This window comes from Narcine bancroftii, chromosome 3 (genome assembly GCF_036971445.1).
Source record: "Narcine bancroftii isolate sNarBan1 chromosome 3, sNarBan1.hap1, whole genome shotgun sequence".
Classification (NCBI taxonomy): Eukaryota; Metazoa; Chordata; class Chondrichthyes; order Torpediniformes; family Narcinidae; genus Narcine; species Narcine bancroftii.
In genome coordinates this window covers 296,348,038-296,360,747 of record NC_091471.1, presented here as the reverse complement: position 1 = coordinate 296,360,747, position 12,710 = coordinate 296,348,038, and the positions used below count along the sequence as shown (strand labels likewise).

General features: G+C 41.2%; 1 protein-coding gene across 1 annotated transcript in view; it reads left to right on the top strand.

Annotated features, from left to right (window-relative positions):
- The window catches only part of armc6 (armadillo repeat containing 6), a 64,068-nt gene that overhangs the window by 50,545 nt on the left and 813 nt on the right, over positions 1–12,710 (top strand). The window lies entirely within an intron of this gene.

Below are 12,710 nucleotides of genomic sequence, written 5' to 3'. Positions count from 1 at the left end.
AATAAATTCCATGGGCCCTCATCTTATTTAGCAGGCTAATATGCGGCACCTTATCAAAAGCCTTTTGAAAATCTAAATAGATAATATCCATAGCCTCTCCTTTATCTATCCTACTTGAGATTTCTTCAAAAAACTCTTAATAGGTTGGTCAGGCAGGATCTACCCTTTTAAAAAAACCATGCTGACTTGGACCTATCCTGTCATGCGACTCTAGGTATTTCATCACCTCATTCTTGAGGATCGACTCATATCTTCCCAACCACCGACGTCAGACTAATTGGCCTATAGTTTCCTTTTTTCTGTCTTCCACCTTAAGAAGCGGAACCACATTAGTGACCTTCCAATCCTCTGGAATCTCTCTAGAGTCTATAGATTTCTGGAAGATCATTGCCAATGGATCTACAATCTCCAAAGCCACCTCTTTCAAAACCCACAAATGCACCTCATCCAGCCTGGGAGATTTATCAATCTTTAATCCATTTATTTTGCCTAGTGCAATTTCTCTAGTAACCCTAACTGCTGTGTGTGCTCTCATTCACTCACACAGTGGGTACATTTACAAAAGACGTGGACAGATGCATTGATAGGAAGGGCTTAGAAGATGATGGACCAAATGAAGGTCAATACCAATGGATGAGTTGGGCTGAAGGGCCTTTTCCATAATTGCACTTTATATCTCATTCAAGATTCCTTTATTGTCATGTAATAGTACAGAGTGTCAGTGCTGCACACTAGCTCTGTAAAAGGTGTAAGGCGCTCCTGTTTGATAGCCTACAGGTCACACTTAGGCAAGGTGTAATACTTGTTTAGCCTCCCAATCAGAGTCATGTGAAGCCATGGATTGCAGCAGGTGGATTGGTGTTTGCACATGTGTTTATTGCCCATTTGCTTCAAATGAATAGAAGATAACCTTGCCTGAGCTTTCACTGGTATCTCAAGACCACTAGTTTCTGAGTCATTGATAAGTGTGTTCAACCTCAACCATATCAGATGGAATGGGGCAAAGTTAATGAAAAACAAGGTTCGTTTAGGGGGTGGCACAGTTAGCATAGTGAATAGCCAAAGTGCATGCTTGGAGGTTGATCTCCAGGTCATTGTTGACTTGTATATTGAAGCACCAAGAGACTGGTCTGAAACATGTAAGAAAATAAAGACCTTCTGTCAAGCTGTCCCCACAGTACAAATTATTATTGAGCAATAAAGGTTCACGATGAGACCCTGCAGAATGTGAAACTGTATCCCAGGAACCTGCCTTCAGCAAGGGGAGTAATTGATGATGGAATTCATCATTGCCTACTGTGTGCCAATACAGCCTTTAGCCAGATGAGGAAAAACTATCAATATCAGGAGCTCAAAATCAGTTTTCTTCAGATGAATAATCTGCAGGTGATGATCCATCTTATCATACACTGCAGCATTCCCTCTATACACACAACCATACAGCTAAATGTCACTCCAACTCCATCTTCAAATTTGCCAATGACTCCACAGCAGTTGTTATTGCATCCAATAACGATGATTTGGAATTCAGGAAAGAGATTGAAAGTCTATAGACATGGCGCTAAGGTCACAACCTTTCTCTCAACAATAAGACAAAGGATATCATCTTTGGAGAAGGAGCAGAGTCTACACCCCTAAGCACATTAATGGTGCTGAAGCCAAAACAACTAGATAGCTTCGAAATTTTCAGAAATAAATATCTCCGGCGCTGCTACTTAAGACTAAGGAAGTTTGGAATAATCCCCCCACCTCATCGCCCCCCCAACAACTTCAACAGGTGCCATTGAAAATATACTTGCTCGATGCATCACAGCGAAGTGTGGGACCTGATCCAGATCAGAAGAAACTACAGAAGGTGAATGCAGCTCAGAACATCACACAAATTTCCCACCCCTCCATAGACTCCATCTACATCTCCTGCTGCCTAGGAAAGCCCACATCCTGAAGCACTCCTCACACCTGGACGTATTCAGTTTTCCTTTCTCTAATTGGGGAGAGGGCTTAAGAGTGTGAGAGCATGTCCCAACAGGCTGGAATATAGTTTCTTTCCTGCAGCAATCGGATTCGTAAATGAACCCTATAATATTGCTCTTTTGGTGCTCTTGCTTGATACTCTCCCTTTTTAGTGTAATCCTATACTCTGTAAATTGTGCTCTTTACATTGCTAGATATGCTAGCTATAACCTGTCAGTTGATTCACAGAAGGACTGCATTACTGTTCTATGTTTTTTGTGATTAAATAAACTTGATGGTACGATTGCTACCATAGGTGTGCTTAATGTGAACAAAATCCATATCTTCAACATAGAAACAGAAAATAGGTGCAGGAGTGGGCCATTTGGCCCTTCAAGCCTACACTGCCATTCATTTTGATCATGGCTGATCATCTACTTAGTATCCAGTACCTCCCTCCTCCCCGTACCCCCTGATCTCCTTAGCCACAAAGGCCAAATCTAACTCCCTCCTAAATATAGATAAAGAACCAGCTTCAACTACTTCTGTGGCAAAGAATTCCACAAATTCCCCACTGTCTGAGAGAATTTTTTTTCTCATCTCACTCCTAAAAGACTTCCCCCTTATCATTAAACTGTGAACTCTGGTTCTGGTCTTCCCCAGCATCAGGAACAACCTTCCTGCATCTAGCCTGTCCAATCCCTTAAGAATTTTATACGTTTCTTTAAGATCCCCCCATAATTATTAAATTCCAGTGAGTATAAGCCTAGTCGATCCAGCCTTTCTTCATGTGGCATCCCTGGTATCAATCTAGTGAACCTTCTGTGCTCTCCCTCAATGTCAAGGATGTCTTTCCTCAGATAAGGAGACTAAAACTGGACGTAATATTCCAGGTGTGGTCTCACCAAGGCCCCGTACAGCTGCAGTAGAACCTTTCTGCTCCTGTTCTCGAATCCTCTTGCTATGAATGCCAACATATCATTTGCTTTTCTCACTGCCTGCTGTATCTGCATGCCTATTTTCAATGACTGGTGCCCAGCAGCACCCAGGTCTCATTGCATCTCCTTTTCCTAATCGGACACCATTTGGGTAATCTTCTCTCCTGTTCTTGCCTTCAAAGTGGATAACACATTTATCCACATTTATATTGCATCTGCCATGCCTTGGCCCACTCACCTAACTTGTCCAAGTCACCCTGCATCCTCTTAGCATCCTCTATGCAGCTAACCCTGCCACCCAGCTTCGTGTCATTTGCAAACTTGGAGATGCTGCTTTCTATTCCCTCATCTAAGTCATTGATCTATATTGTAAATAACTGTGGTCCCAGCACTGAGCTTTGTGGTGTCCCACTCGTCACTGCCTGCCATTCTGAAAAGAACTTGTTTATTCCTACTCTTTGTTTCCTATCTGTCAACCAATTCTCTATCCACTTCAGTATCATACCTCCTATACTGTGTGCTTTAAGTTTGTACACTAATCTCCTGTGCAGGACCTTATTAAAAGCCTTCTGAGTCCAGATATGCCACATCCACTGTTTTTCCCTTATCCACTCTACTAGTTACATCTTCAAAAAATTCTATACAATTTGTCAGCCATGATTTTCCCTTCATAACACCCTGCTGACTCTGTCCGATGGTATCTATACCCTCCAAATGTGCTGCAATTGCATCTTTAATAACTGACTCTAGCATTTTCCCCACTACCGGTGTCAGACTAACTAGGGGTGTAGACTCTGCTCATTCTCCAACGATGATATCCTTTGTCTTATTGTTGAGAGAAAGGTCTATGGTTTCCCATTTTCTCTCTATCTCCCTTCTTTAAAAGTGGGGTTACATTTGCCACCCTCCAATCCTCAGGAACTAATCCAGAATCTAAAGAGTTTTTAAAAATTATCACTAATGCATCCACTATTTTTTATGCTACTTCCTTAAGCACTCTTGAATGCAGACTATCTGGCCCTGGAGATTTATCTGCCTTTAATCCCTTCAATTTATCTAACACAACCTTTCGACTTGCATTTATTTCCTTCAGTCCTTCCCTCACATTAGATCTTCAGGTCCCTACTATTTCCTGAAGATTACTTATGTTTTCCGAAGTGAAGACAATTAAAGTAGTAATTGAGCATTTTCATTCTTTCCAGTAATTCTATATTTGACTGGTGGAGCTTTTCTGTGTTCACAGCAGGATCTCAGAGTTCCTCATTCCAAGTGTTAAATGTATTTCCATGATTATTCTGTTGCATTGTTCTCTCTCCATTATTACTTGGCTGTTTCAAGGCAGCATGCAACAACATGCTGGTTTTTCTTCTGCTTGCTTCTGTCCAGAAATTGTTCTTTAGATGCGTATGACAAAGCTCCATTTATTATTGATCATTGATTCTTCTGGTTGGGTAATAATAGGATTTTTCCTTCACACATTGTACCTTGTGCTGATGGTGTTGTTTATCCACCCATGATGCTCCTGCTTCAAGTCAATTGATTGAAGCCAAGATCTGCTTGGCTGACCATGACATTTAGACTTTAATACTGGGGTGGCAGTCTTTTGGATTAGTCTTTTTAAACTGTGATTTTACCATCTCGCATGAGACCCATTTGAAGTGTCCCTTCTATATGTGCATCTTGTCAATTGAGTCTTAGAGCTTTGTAACTTGGTTACAAGAAATTCACTAACGTTGCACTTCCTAAGTACAATAGTGAGAGCGGTGGATAGGGTAGAGACCACATTTGGTGTGGTTGCCTTCGTATGCCGAGGCAATGTATATGAGAATTGGTATGTCACGTTGTGCCTGTACAAAACAATGGTTAGGCCACACTTGGAGTATCCAGTGCCAGGTCACCACACCACAGGCAGGGTGTGATAATAATCGAGAGAGTGCAGAAGAGATTCACCAGGATATTAAAGACAAGAACTACAGATACTGGAATCTTGAGCAAATAGTGAAGCTGGAGAGACTCGGCAGGTCAGATTGTATCTGTGGATAGTGCTGGTGAGTCAACATTTTGGCCATGGACCCTTTATTGAGACTTTATCCAGTCTCGATTAAAGGATCCCAACTTGAAATGTTGACTGACCATGGATGATCCCTGACCCACTGAGTCACTCTTGCTGTTCATTGGTTCAGGATATTGATTGGAATGGAGGCTATATTGGATAGGCTGGGTTTATTCTCAGTAGAACATAGGAATGGCCATATAGAATTTACTAATAAGAGGAGCATAGCTGGGTAAGATGGTCTTTTACCCAAATGGTGATCTAGAATTAGAGGGCACATGTTTAAAGTGAGAGGGAAGAAATTTAAAGGATGCTAATTGATGTTTAGTCATGATGAATATCTTTGATGTTTAGTTATGGTGAATATGTTTAGTCATGGTGGTGAATATCTGAGTGAGCTGCCAGAGGAGGTGACCCTATATGGAATATGACCACGGCAGCAGACAATGAGGGGCTCAGTGGCTGACGGACCCACACAGACTGTGGGCGACTTGCAGTCGTGGGACCTGAGTGGGCTGCAGGCTGCTGGAGACTGGTTCAGGAGACCAGGTATTGGAGCTTGGATTTGAGAGGGAGCTGAGGGCACCTGAAGGGCTTTGGGTATTGGAGGCTTCATGATCATGATGGAGGTTTGGATTTGGAGCTCAGGTTGTTGATGGATTGAACCCCTGGTGACTCTGAAGCGACTCTCTTTTGCTTCTCTCTCTCTCATACTGTAAGGGCCACTAAGGGAGACTCTGCCTAATAACACGTAGAAGGCAATTTCGTGTAATATATGTTCTGTACTATTACATGAGAATAAAGGAATCTCTTGAATTACGTGTAATAAGTGTTTGACAGGCACTTGGTACAGAAAGGCCTAGTGCAGGCAAATGAATAGGTGTGCATGACAGTCAGCAGAGATGAGGTAGGCTGACGGGGGGCTATTTGCCTGCTGTAGATTCGTGCTGAGTGCTTTGTCCCGACTAGCTTATGAGAGTTAAATATGGCTCTTCCCCTGATGATGGTAAAGATGAAATTATTGGGGATTTGGGGCAGTTTAACATGCTTTTTTTGGGGGTGGGGGGGGGAAAGATCAGGGAATTGAGCCTAATATCAGAACCAGGGAGGGAATCAGGATTTCACCGGTTTAAAAGTAGAAATCGTTAATCAATTGCTGCCTGATGACATGAAGAAGGAGCAACAGATTGTCAGATATTTTGGTAAATACAATGAAATCATCAACATAAAAATGCAAGTAGTTTTTGGGATGAACTCTTGGGATGTTCGTATTATTTTGAAAGATGCAGTGATACTGAGCAAGGAAGAATGCTATTTGCATTTTTCTAGCCAAGTCACTTTGTTTATTTTGATTACAGTTTAATAATTCTTGGGTGACAAATGCTCTGTGATTTAATAGTCGTAATATACATGCAACTACTTTTCTCCCTTTATTCTTGATGTATCAATATTTTGTAATCTGAATTTCCATCAGTGGTACACATTCCATTAAAAAAAGGACAATGATTTATTCCTTCTCACCAGTTGTACTATACACGTTTCCTTATTCCAGTGTTCTTCCAATATTTGACAGCCCAGTTGTTCATGCTTGTTAGGTGAGATCATTTGGATTGTGTTCATAGTCCATACTGCTGCAAGTGTAATATTGACAGGTTTATCAGAAGGGACTTAAACTTTGATCTCAAACCAGGCACAATGTCAAGGCTTGAGTTGAGGAACAGTGTTTTTTGCCTCACCAACAGCAGACCAATTATTATTTTTTGTGCTAATAATTTTACTGACCTAGGACGATGCTAATCTTTGATGAAGGGCTCAAATCCGAAATGTCAGTTATGTATCTTTACCTTTGCTATATATGTAATTTGCTTCTGATCCCAGATGAAATGTCTGGGCCAAGCACATTTTGAAATATTAAAATGATTCTCCCCTTGGATTGATAGAAAACATGGGAATATTATGAAGAGCAGGGTGTTCCTGGATTCCTCATCACTATTTACACTTTTACATCTCACTAAGCAGGCTATCATTTGGAATTTGCCAGATAAAAATTGGCTGCCCTTGTTATAGATAATTATGCATTATCATGCCCATGACCCTCCAACCCCCTACCATCCATGTACTCATCTAGCCTCCTCTTAATTGATAAGATTGACCCTGCCGCAACTACCTCTTCCAGTAGATCATTCCACTCAGCCACCACTCTCCAAGTGAAGAAGCATCCTCTTGTATTTAATTGTTATATGGTTATATTAAGCACTTGATTAGTTGTATTTTAGAAATGGTCCATCAAAAGGCAGTTTTTGGGCTGATTGAGGGTTCCATTTCCCTCTCCCTTCCAATTGTCTTGACTTCGATGAATATTGAGGTTATGGTCAGTGTTGGGATTTCTGATTTATTCCATTGTACCATAGATAAAAACACAAATGTTGGATCAACTCAGCAGGTCAGACAGTGTACTTTATATATTGGAAAGATAAAGATACATAACCAAAGGCTTGAGCCCATCAAGGTATGAGCAAAAGAAAAGCTTCATTTTTTAACTTCAATCAGAGTGTCTGCAGAATTTTGTGTTTAATTTTGTGCCCAATATGCCAGCTTCCAAGGAATTGTTTCCCTGAAGCTCTCTTCCCATTCTTTCTTTAAACTTAAAAAAAAATGTAGACAGACAGCATGGTAACAGGCCAAAATACACCAATTAATCTACAACACTGTATGTTTTTGATGGGTGGGAGGTAACCGGGGTATCTGGAGGAAACCAATGCAGACACATGTAGAATGTACAGACAGTGTTGTAGTAGTGGCGCTAACTGTGCCACAGCAGTTAGTCACCTGCCCCTATTTCCTCAAGAAGAAATGCAATTAATTTCACTGTGGAACATCCAAGGATGTTTCACTGTGCTAAAAGTACGAATTCAGATCTTCTTGTCCTCCTGAGGGATCTTTCAGGGAAAGTTCAGGATTTATTTGCAATGCAACTGTAACCTTGTTAGAAAAGTGCATCTACTGAGGCTGTAAGTTCAATCCACTTCTGGAGCCAGAACCAACCTGTTGGTGGACTGTAGTTGGAACTGGTGCCGCTTGTACATCAGACTTAACTGGTAGAAATTCAAAATGTGTCACTCCCTGTTACGTACAAGTGATATTGTTCACAAAGGGAATTGTATTCAGAGCAGCAACACCCAAGTTTTACAATAATTTTTGACTTTAATTCAAGCTGCTTGAAAATAAAGATGGTTAATTTGTATCTAATTGAACTATATAATTTGGTTGAGAATTGAAATTATTTGTAAATCAATTGGTAAATATGTGACCCATTATGGAACAGAACTACTCAAAGCAGCAAGAAGCAAAGATCATCCTGTGATTTGTGCTCAGTGTTTTTCCGTTCTAGATCAGGTCACTGCTGTATGATATGAGACTTCACAAATCCACTAAGGCTTTCAAGCAGTGGTTTGAAAAAAAATAGTTGGGCAGTCATGGCTAGCTCTGGTCCAAAGTTCGAGAATTTAATATGGAGTCCTGCTGCCTGCAGCTGACAGGATGTTCCTCAAGCTTGTGTGTTGGGCCTTCTAACTAACTGTTCAGAGCCAAAAGGGAATCTTATGAACAAGTGAGGAAGAATAATTTGCAGGATGATAGAGGAAAAAGGAAGGGGGCATTAGGCTGATGGGTTTTACCTTTTTAAGAAGCAGCTTGACCAAATCGGTAATATGGCCACCTTTTGTCCTGTCATAAGTGAGAGAATGTGCAGAAGCTTGAGCTATTCTCCTTAAGGCAGAGAGGCCAATGAGAGATCTTTGGAGCAAGAAAATAGAAGTTGTTCCAGATGTGACTTAATTTCCTTTTTCAAATAATTGAGGTTTATTTGTATATTGTGTTAAGATCTAGAGTGCACGGCCTGTAAGAATGTTCAATAGAATTTTGAAATTTGAAAGGGGAAAATTTGTTGGAAACAGTGCAAGAAACCTCTGGGGTTAGGTCTGTTTTTCTATTGAGATGACATTCTAGGGTTCCTGTCTTTGTGGTGATGGAATATCTTGCAGTGTGGCTACTCAATATCAATAATGACACTGAGTAAGAATTTTAATCCAAACCAGGCAATATTTGTGTTCAGATGACAGGATATTGTAATGGACTGTAGATAAAAATTGGGGGTAGATTATTCATCCATGGGGAGCCCTGAGGCTCTAATAGGTTTTAATCTTAATCCGTTGTGATGAGGAGAACAAATTCAGAGTGTCCAAGAAGTGATGAGTCTGAAGATGGTGTAATCACACAAGGATCTTTTACGTGGCTGGTTGAGGTGGGGGGGGTGGGGGTCGGGGGAGAGTCGCAACAGGGATAGCACTCACACACACATCAATACTTGCTATAACTTACAATTCCCACAGATGATATGAAAAGATGGCATAAACAATGCCCACCACCCCTCACTAACCAGTATGCCCAGCACCCTGACTGCTTACAGATGTATTACAATAATGAACAAGTCACAACTGTCCTCCTTAAACATGCATCACTATAGCCCCCTCTCCTTTTCCCAGCGCATACACCTTACAATGATCTCTCTGGTATTATCCACAACCAGGCAAGTGGCGCTTGGAGTGGAGCTAGGAGGGGAAAAGAGAGTGAGCTGCTCCTTGTGGTGGGCTTTGTACTGTGGGCTCAGGTATGCCCAGATGATCAAGAGAGCCAAACACAAGCTGTGTGGATGGGCTAGGTCTTGTTTGGCAGGTGAGATGACTTCCAACTAGGCTCCTGCCAAAGGGGTCACATGAGCCTCCTTGTTGCACCATTTCTGCACCCATATTTTTTTTCTTTTTTCTTTAAAAAAAAAAATTCACACCTGCCGGCAGACGGCGGCCGAGGGCCCTGGGAACAGACGGTGGAAGTGGACGGAAAGAAAAACTTTGCAAGGCTTTTCCCCACTGAACTCAATGGGAAAACTGGGGCTGCCACCGCGCAGTGATAGCGAGCAGGACGGATCCCATCCCCTCCCCTCCCCTCCTGCACCGGCTACCACTCCGCCTGTTGCACATTCGGAACCACTCACGTTGCTGCCAAGATTTGCCACCCATATTTTGTGTGGCCTTTGGAAAGTGAATTTTTTTATGCTGGCAATGTAGGGTGAAATCTGTCCAGGTTCCAGTGATGGAATACCAGTATTTAATAATTTTCCACCATTAAAAGTCATACAGCATAGCACAAGCCCTTCAGCCCACCAGATCAATGCAGACATGAGGTACCCCTTTATACTAAATCCCATTTGTCAGCATTAGGTTTGTAGCCTTGATTAGGAGCATCCAATTAATTATAAATCTCATCATGTCCTCCCGAGATCATCAAAAGTCTGTCTCTGCCTGTAATCCTTTTTTTAATGGGTTATGAATATCCAGGGAGCAGTAGATAGCCATTTGGCTTCAGATGTGTGCAGAGATGAGATCATACAGGGATGGCAGCAGATGGAGCAATAGAGAGCACGGAAATTTTGCATCACTTGTTTGACACTGAGGCATTGACATTTTGACTTTCATCACAAGTTGGATTGTGTCCAAGGATTAAGTGTTTGCTTTGTAAGACATCAAATAATGCAGCATCCATCCAGTGCAGGTGCAAATGTTTGAGATCACAGGAATCTGAAAAGCAAAAATTGCAACAAGAACTTTCATCCAAACTATGGTTTGGCCGCATTTTCCATTATCTCCTGATTGGCTTCACTTTCTCTGCATTTTGTTTCTCTTTTAGACTAGTGTTGAAACCTTTCCTTTTTCACATACTGTACTTCATTCCCTTTCCTATTCTCATCTTAGTGAATTTTTCTCTTGTGTTTCTCATGAAAACGTTGCGCTGTTGGGATGCATTGACAACTGTGCAGCCTGCCCCTTCAGTGACCCAGTAATCAGTGGTAAAATTAAATAATTATAACTGTGATTCTGGAAATCCTCCATCCTGACTAATCTCACTTGATGCTAATGGCATAAGCAGAGATCTTTTTTGTTCTCTGCATTGGCTCAAGATTTCTAAAAGCTGAGAGTTTCTATTTGAATCTCTCCGTAACCCAATTCCTTTCCATCTGTGAACCTTCCTCCAGGGCTTCTTTCTCTTTTAGAATTCCATTCCTACAATCTCCAGTTTCTTCTCTTCTAAGAAGTTGATCTAAAATGTACACTTCTGAAGAACCATGTTACCATGGAAGGTTGGAAGATAAATGTAAGATATTGTGTGTGTGTGTGTTGTGTGTGTGTGTGTTGTGTGTGTGTGTGTGTTGTGTGTGTGTGTGTGTTGTGTGTGTGTGTGTGTGTGTGTGTGTTTTGAGATTTGTATTACAATAATGAACAAGTCACAACTGTCCTCTTTAAACATGCATCACTATAGCCCCCTATCCTTTTCCCAGCGCATACACCACTTTGGGTGGGCGGGGGAGAAGGAATGTGGGGAACATGCTAATAATAATACTGCCATAGACAATATACACAAGTTATACTTTTTACTTCAATTACTTGTGACTTTAAACCTTACTTCATGCTGATACCCACTTATTAAAGAGTAAAGAATAAGAACAAAGCCAGAGAGCTTGGAATACAAAACCTTGGCTGCTGTTGATGGTGTATGAATTGCTTTCATGGAACCTGACGTGGATCAACAACGTACCAATTTTTCATTTAAGCCCAGTCCAGGTCAAATTCATGGCTCATTTCTGGAACAAAAGTCCTATTTTATCACAAATTATTCACTCTACATTCATTGATCATATTGAAACATTAATGAACTAGATTGAGACATTTCTATGAATGGTTAAAATCTTGAATGAAGGAAAATTATTACAGTCAATTTAAAATTGAGTTGGATCAGAACATCTTGCAGTTGAATCTCTGAAATTCTCTAGCCCCCCAAAGGATTGTGGAGGATGCGAAAGTTTGTGGAGAGTTGAGGGCTGGGTGGTACTGGCACAGAAGAGGAGTTGAGACTTGGGAAGATCAGCCATAATTCCATTGGCTCCTTCTAGAGGGACTGAGTTGCCTATCCCTGCTCCTGTTTTCTTGTAATCTTAAATCAAGTTTGATATTGTTCATTTTCCAAGCAGTTGATTAAAAGTATGAACTTTGCTACACTTTTGAGTAAATTTATTGGTGTAGTTGAAAGTTGAATATCTGCAAAGACGGAGACTGCAGATGCTGAAATCTGAAGCAAAAAAAAAATCATTGAGACTCGGGGATGGCCAACCTTTTAATTTTTAATTTAGACATACATCATGGTAACAGGCAATTGCACCCCATGACTACATACCGGGGATGTAGATTAATTGGGAGGCATGGACTTGTGGATCAAAATGGCTCATTACCGTGCTGTATGTCTAAATTAAAAGGTTGGCCATCCCTGAACTAGAAGTTGAGTAGCATCTGTGGGGGATGTTTCTAGTCAAGTCCCTGAAAACATTGGCAGTTCTTTCACCAGTTTGGTTAAGTTCAATGTCAGCAGACAGGCACGCGGTGCTCTATCTTGAAAATGATTCAGATGTTTTCAGAAAGGCAAGGTAATTGCAGAGATATGGGCACTAAGGTGCACCTGAACTTGTTAAAAGAAGATTGGCAGAAAGTTGGGTCGTGTGTTTCATTAAAGTGCAGGTTATTTGTCTTGGATGCAGGGCTCTGAACTGGAGACCATGAGCAGAACATTGACTTGGAGCATTACACAGCACAATACAGACCCTTCACACTACGATGTTATGCTAACCGACGTACACCTACTCTACAACAATCTACTCC